This window comes from Mesoplodon densirostris, chromosome 8, assembly GCF_025265405.1.
Source record: "Mesoplodon densirostris isolate mMesDen1 chromosome 8, mMesDen1 primary haplotype, whole genome shotgun sequence".
NCBI lineage: Eukaryota > Metazoa > Chordata > Mammalia > Artiodactyla > Ziphiidae > Mesoplodon > Mesoplodon densirostris.
The window spans coordinates 79559284-79571429 of record NC_082668.1 but is presented as its reverse complement, the minus strand read 5'-3'; positions in this window follow the sequence as shown (position 1 = coordinate 79571429).

Sequence of the window (12146 nt, the reverse complement as noted above, 5' to 3'; positions counted from 1 at the left end):
AGAAAATTAATTTCTTATTTTTAGGCTACCCAGTCTGTGGTATTTTGTTATGGCAGCCCCAGCAAACTAATACAGTCAGGTAGTGCTATCTTCCTGGGCATCCATTTGTATTGGGTTGGCCAAAAAGTTCATTTGGGTTTTTCTGTAAGATGCTATGCGAAAAACCCGAAAGAAAGTTTTGGCCAACCCAATAGATTCCATGATGCCATGTTCATTTTCCAAATCAGAAAAATTAAGCAGAGAAAGACCAAATGCTCACAAAAGGAGTCAGCTTAGAAAAAATCCTTTCACTCAGAAAGGCCCTCTCTTTACAAAAAGACAGGGGAAGTCAAGTCAAGAGTGCTAATATTCAGAAACAAGCTGTTTCTTGTAGATGAAAGGCCAGATGTCTGGAAATCCAGAAACTGCTTCCATTTTGAATAGCTCTGAGAAAGTCACTTTTCTCCTTAGTTTTTCCATGTGTTAGATGGTGGCAGTTCCTGTCTTTTCTAGCACCTATAACAATCCCCAACACATAGCAGGGGCTCAATAAATTCATTCAATCAGTATTATTGAGTACCTAATATATGCCACACACATTTCTTACGAATATGGATTCAGCAATGAACAAAATAACCAATCCCTGTGCTCCCAAGTCGGGGAGAAGAAAATAAACAAATAAATATACACTATCAGGGTACTGGATCCAGTTTACACACATCCCAGATCCCCTTGGCTCCACCTGTTCCCTGGGTCTAAGCTGGGAGTCGCTCCAACACCTACTCACACAGTTCCCTTCGGGGAAGAGCCCCAGCTTCCACCTAACTCCCCAGGGGTCGGGTGCCACAACAAGTCCTGTGCCCAGGTCTAGAGTGGCAGCTAAACCTGGGTAATTAAGAAAACAGAAATGTTAAAAGAAAAATGCAAGAATAAGTCGATCTGAGTTGAGCCATTAAGAGGAGGGGAAAGAAACAAAATGTTTACCCAGCTAGGTTTGGGGAAGAGGCAGGAAGTTTTGGGGGAAAGGGAAGAGAAAGTTTTTGGGACAGCAACTCTGGGCGATATTGAGAATGAGATACATTGAGGTGGGAGTGGTTGGCTGTTCATTTTAAATGTATTCATCCTTTGGGGCCTGCTGTTCCCCTGACGAAGGCATCCTGCAGGGCTCCAAGGCAAGAGTGAGATGGCCCAGCACCATGGGGATTTCAGCTGAGCCCACGTGGTGCATTTAATCTGGTTCAGGTTTAACCCTCCTCAACATCAGAAACAGTCGTGCCCTGAAATACTCTTGTGAAACCCCCCAAATGGAAGACCCTGAATCCTCCCAAAGCAAGCAAGAGTCCTCTGAATCACTCTCTTCACCTCTCCACACCCATTTCTTCCAGCACTTCTTGAAGGGACATGATAGGAGAGAAGCGATCCCACCAATAATATTCTTTTTTTAAAAAAAAAAAAAAACATTGACTAATTTAATCCTCACATCCACGGTGGCATTGGTACTTTTGTTTTTAATTAATTTATTTATTTTTGCTGTGTTGGGTCTTCGTTTCTGTGCGAGGGCTTTCTCTAGTTGTGGCAAGTGGGGTCCACTCTTCATCGCGGTGGGCGGGCCTCTCACTATCGTGGCCTCTCTTGCTGTGGAGCACAGGCTCCAGACGTGCAGGCTCAGCAGCTGTGGCTCACGGGGCTAGTTGCTCCACGGCATGTGGGATCCTCCCAGACCAGGGCTCGAACCTGTGTCCCCTGCATTAGCAGGCAGATTCTCAACCACTGGGCCACCAGGGAAGCCCCCAATAATATTCTTTAACTGCAGGAGAAAGTTGATCTCTCAAGAGAGTAAATTTATTTAAATGTTGTTCATAATGATTTTATATCAGCCTCATTTTATGGAAATCTAAATGGGAAAAAAACTCATTATTCATTCCCCTTATTCAGAGGGAATGAGAAACAGGGATTAAATGAAATGTGATAAATAGAAATTCTCCCTTTTATTAAATTTCATTATACAGCAGCAGACTCAAGCCAACACAGCTAAAAAGCAAGGGAACTTAAGTGGTCGGGGCCTCTTTTAATAGCTGGGCTAGGATGCTCTAGTACTAAATGAGTAGAGTTTTACATGAGGCCAGGATGGTGGACAGTGGTCAAATAGTCACTACTTGGGCCAACGTATGAATTCTTCTGAGCTGTGGACTGTAGGCTGTTAAATGTGGACTGTAGACTGTTAAATGTGGGCTGTAGGCTGTTAAATGTGGACTGTAGGCTGATAAATGTGGACAGTAGGCTGTTAAATGTGGGCTATAGGCTGCTAAATGTGGTCTGTAGGCTGCTAAATGCTGCCTCCCTTGTGTTCTAGAGGCATCCAAATGTGAATCGCCCTAGGCTGAGCAAAGGGTCAAATATGTGATCTTCTGTTCTCTCCCACTTGGCTGCACAACCAGCAAAGAGGGAGCAGCACGGGTAACTTAGGAGTTCTTTCTCTCTTAAGCTTGTCCCGGAGCTAGACCCTGGGAGAGACCGGGCTCTGGAAGGCACATATTAGACTCACACGTGCTCTTCTGTGTTGTGAATAACTTCAAGGCTTTACAAATCCCACAGAAGTTCTAGGTCAGTTTGAAATTTCAATCTGATCTTTGTGATTTCTAGGTACACGTTTAATGAGGAGACTTACTGCTCAAACAGTATATGCCTTTTTAGCCTGAAATGTGTTTACATTCATGGTCCTTGTATAGTAGCCAACCCAGTCCCAGGGCAATGTTGAAAGACAGTGCATCATGAAATTCCACTGCTTGTCAATAACTGACTGGGGAAAATGTCACTGTGTTTTTTTTTTCATCCAGCTGGCTTTACTAGACCTAATATCAGTGTGTGTTTGTGTGCATTATATACATACATATATATTTCTTCCTTACTTTAATAGATGTATATTATTAGATACATCTATTATTTTAATGGAGGTATTTATTGTTTCTTATTTTAATAGGTGTAACTTACTAGCATTAAATAACTTGCATTGTTAATAAAAATAGGTAACATCTACTGTTCCAAGAGCTTTTTATATGCTCATTTATACAGAGCTCACAACCATCCTTTGGAATGGTATTATTAGTATCTCCTGTTTTACAGATATTAAGTAACTTGCCCAGGTCACGAACTTAGCAAGCTTTGAAGCCAGGATTTGAACTCTGGATTTGGAATTCATGTTCTTAACCACCATGCTCTACTGTCTTATAAATCCCAGTTAAGGACATAATAATGATAAAAGCCACCATTCCTTGATTATCTACCATAACCAGCATTATGTAAAGTATGTTATGTATCTTATTGTATTTAGGCTTGTATTGTTTTCCCAACTTTACTAAGAGGGAAACTGGCATTCAGAAAGCTGAGGGAAAAGAAATGAAATTGAGTTATTTGTAGTGAGGTGGATGGACCTAGAGTCTGTCATACAGAGTGAAGTAAGTCAGAAAGAGAAAAACAAATACCACATGCTAACACATATATATGGAATCTAAAAAAAAAATGGTTTTGAAGAACCTAAGGGCAGGACAGGAATAAAGACGCAGACGTAGAGAATGGACTTGAGGACACAGGGAGGGGGAAGGGTAAGCTGGGGCGAAGTGAGAGAGTGGCATGGACACATATACAAGGGCAGGATTTTGACCTGAGCGCATCTCACTCTGCAGCCTCAGTCTTAAACGCCACACTATCCTGAAGGTCAATGGCAGGGCTCACCTTTGGCTCCGCCCCTTCCTCTGTATGCCAAGAAAGGCGCTACTACTAATCTGCATCTGGTAGGATATGTCTTAGAGTTGCTTTCCCAGATGTAATCATGGATTTGCCCTGAACCACGTAGGCTTCCCTGCAGGGTTATGATCAATCTAGCTATAAAGTAAAGACCCTTTCAGGGCATCAGACTCTAACCAACCAAGTTAGCCAGCCTGAGCATCAGTGTGGGGCGTGTCCAGCTCAGTTCTCCTTCTAGAGCCCTGCCTGTCACCCTTTAAGTCAGATACCTCAGAGGACTGCCACTATGCATGCATGTGATGTTCACATTGTGAGTTCTGGCAGGAAAGTTTAGGATGTTTTGGAGGTAGGGGTCTTGACCTGTCAAGGAAACTTCTCTCAGCAGCAAAGACTTCTACATCCACAGGGACATTTTGTGGGATGCTGGTGTTTTATGCTAAGTGGGTGGACTTTGTTATCTGACTGGAGAGCCTCTGTCTTCCTACAAGTCCTTGTTGAGTGCACACATTGCTCTCCTCACTGCCCCCCGGCCACCCTCGGGGCTGCTCCAGAAGAAGCCAATACCTGCAAGCCCTCATCCGGCACCTCAGAGAGGCCCAGCCTGGGCGGCAAGACAGAGAACTTGGAGGGAAAAGTGGACGAGTGCCCCACTTTGCTAGCTAATTACCTAGAAAGGAGAGGCAGGAGTGGGGCTGGGTTGATGGTGATGGCAAAAGAAATCAGAAAATAGTAATGACTGTGGCAGGAATGGTTCTCCAGTATGGGTAATTAGGAAGCCCTTGTTGTGTTTGTTTGTTTGTTTGTTTCCCCAAACAAGCTACTGGAGATACAAGTTGTGATTAGTCTTTGAAATACTAAAGGTGATGATTACCATTTGCTTAAAACTTCTTTTAAGAGTTCTTCTTAGGCTACAGTGTTTAAAGTGCTCAAATTAAAGTTGTAATCGCCTTTATGAAATGTCTTACAAAAAAACACTTCTTAATACTACTAATAAACTTAACAGTTATTTCATAATTCTCTCCTTTGATTAACAACTATTTTGTTTCATACTTTTTAAAAATAAAATCTATGCTTCTTTTATTTGTTTATTCATCTCCTGTAATAAATGACTATATTCTACTATATTCTCTACAAAATACTATTCGTTTTATAAACACTGCAGTGGGAAAATGAACATTTAAATTAAGCAGACTAGCTATTAAATGTATCCTGCATAGTTTTGGTATATTAAATGTCTATTTCATTGATTTCAAGAAATGTGTCAGATTTTGGAAACTCTCTTACTAAGAAGATGGAATTCGAGAAGAAAAATATAAATAAAAGAAGATTAAAGACACTGGGAATAATAAAAGAGATGAATTTGTCATAAAGGCAAGAAAATATATACAATGTTTTTCTTCTGAGGCTTTCTTGGTCATGTTCAGTCATTATTTGGTTTATTTAGATCTAATATTCATTTTAAGAGATAACCAGCCCATGCTTTAATAAAATTCTATGATTAATTTAAAAAACCTGAAAATGACTTCAGTTCCAGATGGACACAGGAAAGGATATATAGTAATTCTCTCTCTCTCTCTCTCTTTTTTTTTTGCGGTACGCGGGCCTCTCACTGTTGTGGCCTCTCCCGTTGCGGAGCACAGGCTCCGGACATGCAGGCCCAGCAGCCATGGCTCACGGGCCCAGCCGCTCTGCAGCATGTGGGATCTTCCCGGACCGGGGCACGAACCCGTGTCTCCTGCATCAGCAGGCGGACTCTCAACCACTGCGCCACCAGGGAAGCCCGATACATAGTAATTTTTATGCTGCAGCTGCAAAGCAACTTTCCTGGCACACAAAGTTACCTTTTAATATCCTAGACTTAGATGTAGGCAGTAACAGGGTGTGAATATTTAATGTGTCTAACTTCACATACTGAGAAGTTCACAGGGAAGAGGTAACAATCTGACAGATACTCCTGTCCTTATCCGGCTTCTGTTTATCACTACTGCATGTATTCTCACCTATTTCCTAGGGTTGTTGTGAGAATTAAATGAAACAATATATTAAAGTACTTGACATATACACTCAATAAATATGCAGGAAATGATAGCTGTGTTTATTAACTGAGTGCCTCCAATAATCCCTTCTGTCAAACAAGAGCAGAGTATCCAAGGTTGGAGTCTAGGTATAATTGGAGAAGTGGGGATATAAAGGGAAGAGGTAAAACAGAAGACAAATTTCGGAAAAACCATGAAGTACATGAAAAAGAATAACATAGAAAAGTCTCTGATACCATGAGCTAGATAACTCAGAACAAGGGTTAAATTGTAAGAGGAGAATGCTGGTTCTGAGTATATGGGGTGACAGCTTCTTAAACCAGCCCTTAAAAGAATTCTGGGGCCTCCCTGGTGGCGCAGTGGTTGAGAGTCCGCCTGCCGATGCAGGGGACACAGGTTCGTGCCCCGGTCCGGGAAGATCCCACATGTCGTAGAGCGGCTAGGCCCGTGAGCCATGGCCGCTGACCCTGCGTGTCCAGAGCCTGTGCTCCGCAACGGTAGAGGCCACAACAGTGAGAGGTCCGCATACTGCAAAAAAAAAAAAAAAAAAAAAAACTCTGTGTAAACTGAAGTCTGACCTGCTAAACCCTGAGGCCTATTGTGAGGTCCCTTTGAAAACAGAGGAACACAATAGAGAGGAGCTGCCTCCAAATGGCAGAAGAAAGACAGATGGTCTCTGTTGGTTGGGAAGGCAGAGCATCCAGCTGTGGTGCAGAGGTGAGTGGCCATCATGGAACAGGTCCTGCCAGGGCTGTTTGTGGAGCAAAGCCCACAAGCTCTGGGTCACACTGGATGACGGGAGCCTCAGGGCGGCCTGGAGGCACAGACTCAGCTCAGGCGGTGGAGTTGGAGTGATGTTCCGGGCCTGGGTGTGGTGCCATGTAGGCAGCTGCCAGAAGGAGCACCACCAAGTTGCCATAGGGCATGGGACGTGCCCCCTGGGGATCCCCAGATACTAGAGGTGAACATGAACCTCAGAAGAGGTCCCTTAAGTCTTCTAGGTACCATGATGAAAAATACCACCAGCGAAATTCAGGTCTCAATGTTAAAAAGACTTTATTCATAACCCACTGGGTGCTGACACTTGGAAGGGTTTGGGACTCAAAGGACAGACGTATCTGCTATGGAGGTAGACAAAGGAAAAACAATTTCGAGGAACATTTCTCAAATTAACATTTGTACACCGTAGAGGTCATTGCTCAGCTCTAAAAATAATTTCACAATAATGTATCTCACTTAGTCCTTTCCCTAGCCAGTCCCCCATGAGGGGCAGCCCAGAAAACAAATCGCAGGCTTTTCTGAGAAACAGGAAGGCAGTAGGGAAAATTGGGGGGTGGGAGACAGAGAGTAGAGGAATAATGTAGGTCATGAGGACCTATAGGCAAAATTAAGAATTCTGATGGAAATAACAAGGCCGCAACTATTTATGATAAATAACGAACACAAGTAACAGATTTCAGATTTCATTTTTTAAGAAACTCAAGCTAACAAGCCGAAAATAATTGCTCTTACTAATAAACTGGAATTTGCCTGAATAGAGAGCAGTCAAAACATAAAAGATGTAGTGAAAAGAGATGCAGATTTTCTGTAGCTTATGTAGGTGAGTCACACAACCCCCTCAGGGAGTACAGTTAAAGGCAGAGGACCAGAGAAAAAACCCAAGGCAGCGTATTTCATCACAATGGAGGAAGTGGAATGGTTTAGAAAGTACTGTCGAGCTGCCTGGGTGATTTGGTTTAAGCACAGCATCGCTTTATCCAGCCCCCAGAGGGCAAGTGTGCTGTCCCCAGAATGGGAAGTTAAATTACTCTGGAAATGACACTAGTGAAAATCAGCACAAATGGAGATGATTAACCCCTGTAGAAATAACCCAAGAGACCATCTTGGAACAAGTGACTCAGGAAAATGAGGATATCCATAAATAGAAATAAGACAACTAGAAAAGGGCTGGAATGTGATTTCTATAAGAAAGATACAAGACAGTTGATGGTACTTTCTACTCTATGGTCTTAGGAAAGACAATGCTAATGGAAGGCAAATGGTCTTCATGGAGCCTAGGAAAAGAAAGGTGAAGGGAAGACCTGGTCAGTGTTTTTCCTGCACTGCCTAAGATGGACCAGAAGCTTCAGAAACAGGGATGCCCTGGCCTGGAAAGGGATGGCTGCTGGAGTGCAGATGGGACCCCTCATCAGGCTTCTCAGGGTGAATGCCTAGCGCAGCCCCTTGTCTTTCAAATACCATTTCTGTGAAATTGGATGGAAACCTGATGTCCCAATGTTAGAATCATTCATAAGACTATGGGTCTGAAGTATTCTCCTTAAATAAAACACAGACTTCTAAAAAACTTTTATTGGAGTATAGTTGATTTACAGTGTTGTGTTAGCCTCAGGTATACGGCAAAGTGAATCAGTTATACATATACCTATATCAACTCTTTTTTTTTTTAGATTCATATAGACCATTACAGAGTATTGAGTAGAGTTCCCTGTGCTATACTGTAGGTTCTTATTAGTTGTCTATTTTATGTATAGTAGTGTGCATATGTCAATCCCAGTCTCCCAATTTATCCCTCCCCCACCTTATCCCCTGGTAACCATAAGCCTATCTTCCACATCTATGACTCTACTTCTGTTTTGTAAATAAGTTCATTTGTACCCTTAAAAACACAGACTTTTTAGCCCAGACACTTCAATAACATGCTTCTAAGATTTTACATCTAACTTGGCCGCTCAGATTTGATTGGTTGGTTTGTTTTTTGTTTACTCATTGGTTCTGAAGTCTACTCATTCTAGCTAAGTATGAAATGCATTACCGTATGTACTAATCACACACACACACCACACATACTCCTTGGGAAAAAAACCAAGCAGAGTCATAAGCCATTGAAAAAAAATGTTATTTTACAGATTTCTAGAGTTCCTTATGCTACTGTTTTCTTCCTGTCTCCTGCTTCCCCTCATCTAAAGGTCAAATGCAGATGTGAGAAAAAATATCCTGAAAAAAAAACATTTCTGCTTTCAAACAAAAAAAGACAGAGTAATGGGGACCAACCAGATTTACCTTGCCACCTGTATAAACAAAAACAAACAAATAAAATACATGAAACAATGGTTCATCAGGCATTAAAAATGGACATCAGGCATTAAAGGGCAGTTATCCCTGAGATATAGGAAACAAACAACTGAGTCCCTGTTGGGCTGTATCCCGCAGGCTTGCAAGCTCTCTATTTGCCCAGCCTCAAGACTGAAGAAAGAGCCTGGAGTCAGCGACAGAGGCATCAATGGTTTAATGGATGGAGGGAATCTCACATGTCTGAAGCAAGGCCCTGGAGCGACACCCTACCCAGTGAGTCGGATGGTGGGCAAGACAAGGCAGGAGTCTTTGCTACCTGGGGAGAGGGAGGTTACCAGTTATAATGGAAGTTGACGTCAGGTTGCCTCATCGGTTACCAGAGAAACGAGCAGAGGAGCATGCCTCTCAATGACCCTTTGACAAACTATCATATTGGAGAGAATTCTGACCTAAAGATTAGAACAACCACTAGCTGGTGCCAGGGGCAAGTAGGTAGGCATTTACTGATTAGGCTCTATGATTAAAAGGGAAGGTCAGTCAGATGAATAGGCTGTAGGTAAGGCAGGGACTGCTCCAGCCAGGGATGTAAGGAAAGCAAGAGAACAGTCATCTTGGGTGGCCTGACCATACAGTCCTACAATTGTCCCAGCTTACTTAATTAACATTTCTAGAACACTCTACCCCAAAACAGAAGAAGACATGATCTTTTTAAGCACACATGAAATATTTAGCATAACTGCAGTGACATGGATGGACCTAGAGACTGTCACACTGAGTGAAGTAAGACAGAGAAAGACAAATATAATATGATATCACTTATATGTGGAATCTAAAAGAAATGGTACAAATGATCTTATTTACAAAACAGAAGTAGAGTCACAGATGTAGAAAACAAACTTATGGCTACCAAGGGGGAAAGGTGAGGAGGGGGAGAGATAAATTGGGAGATTGAGATTGACATATACACACTACTATATATAAAATAGATAACTAATAAGAACTTACTATATAGCACAGGAAACTCTACTCAATACTCTGTAATGGCCTGTATGGGAAAAGAATCTAAGAAAGAGTGGTTATATATATGTGTGTAACTGATTCACTGTGCTGTACAGCAGAAACTATACTCCAATAAAAATTAATTAAAAAAAATAATTACAGATGCTTACAACAGGTATGATATAAATAAACAAGGTACTATAATTTTCACACACAAAAATATTTAGCATAATAGACCATACTCCTCCAGGCCATAAAACGAATCTCAATAAATTTAAAAGAACTTAAGTCATAAAGTGTCTTCTTCGACCCAGGAACTTCATTAGTAATTAATAGCAAAAAGATATCTGGATAATCCTCAAATATTTGGAAAGTAAATAACACACTTCTAAGTAACCCATGGTCAAAGAAGAACTCAAAATGAAAGTTAGAAAGGTTTTGAACTGAATGAAAGTACAATATACCAGAATACATAACATGCCACCAAAGCAGTAATTAGAGGGAATTTATAGCAATAAATGCTTATATTAGAAAACAAGAAAGGTCTCAAATCAATGACCTCAGGCTTCTACTTTAAGAAACTGAAAAAGAAGAAAAAAATAAAGCACAATAAGCAGAAGAAAGGAAATAATAAAGATCAAACTGAAAACCAATGAAACAGAAAACAGGAAAACAATAGAGGAAATCAATACACCACAATCTTCTTTAAGGTAAATAAAATTGGTAAACCTTCAGCCAGATTGATGAGGGAAAGAAAAAGAGAGAACACAAGTTACCAATATCAGGAATGAGACTGGTGACATCACTATAGATTCTACAGATATTAAATGAATAAATAAAGGACTATTATGAACAACTTTATGCCTATAAATTTGAAAGCTTATATAAAATGGAAAAATTCCTTGAAAGACAAGAGCTACCAAAGTTTGTTCAAGAAAAAAAAATAGGTAACCCGAATTGCCTTATATCTGCAGAACTTGAAATTATAATAAAAACCTTCTCACAAAGGAAACATCAGGCCCAGATAGCATCACAGATGAATGCTACCAAATGCTTAAGGAAGAAAAAATACCTACCAATTCTACCCAAACTCTTCCAGAAAATTGAAGAGAAGGGAATACTTCCCAAAGTATTCTTTGAGGCCAGCATTAATCTGATACCAAAGCCAGATAAAACATTACAAGAAAAGAGAACTAAAGACCAATATCCTTCATGAACATAGACAGAAAAAATTCTAAACAAAATGTTAGCAAATTGAATCTCACAATATTTAAAATCAAATGGGCTTATTCACATGTAAACAAATGAAACTCAAAGTAACAAATATTAACTCAAAATGGACCAGAGATCTAAAAGTAGAGTCTTAAAATATAAAGCATTTAGAAGAAAGTACAGAACATCATCATGACCTTGGATTAGGCAAAGATAACTAGATTTCAAAAGCATGATCCATAATAGAATAAATTGATAAAATGAACTTTATCAGAATCTAAAATTTCTGCGCTTCAAAAGACAATATTAAGAGAATGAAAAAATAAGCTACAGTCTGGGAAAAATATTTGCAAATTATATATCTGATAAAGAACTCATATCCACAACATATTAAAAACTCTCAAACCTCGGTAATAAGAAAACAATCAAATAAAAAATGAGCAAAATATTTGAGCAGATACTCTACCAAAGAAGATATATGGTTATCAAATAAGTACATGAAAAGATTTTCAACATCACTAGTCATTAGAGAAATGCAAACTTATTTATTTTTAATTGAGGTATAATTGATAAATAAAACTGTATCCATTTAAATTATACAATATATGTATACATTGTGAAATGATTGCCATGATAAAATTAATTATCATATCCATCACCTCACATAGTTACCTCTTTTTTTTTTTTTTTTTGGTAAGGACACTTAAGATCTACTCTCTTAAGATCTACTCTCTTAGCAAATTTCAATACATAGCAATATATAAACTTATTAACTACATACAGCACCATGCTGTATGAGAAATGCAAATTTAAGCCACAATGAAATATCACTATACTCCTATTAGAATGGCTAAAATTTAAAAGACTGACCATACCAAGTGTTGACAAGAATATTAAATTCCAAGGGCTCCCATAACAAAGTACTACAAATTAGGTGGCTTAAACAACAAGATTTATTGTCTCACAGTTCTGGAGGCTAGAAGTCCAAAGTCAAAGTGTCAGAAGGTTGGCCCCTTCTGAGGGCTGTGAAGGAAAGATCTGTTCCATGCCCCTTTCCTAGCTTCTGGTGGTTTTCTGGCATTCTTCGGCATTCCTTAGCTTGTA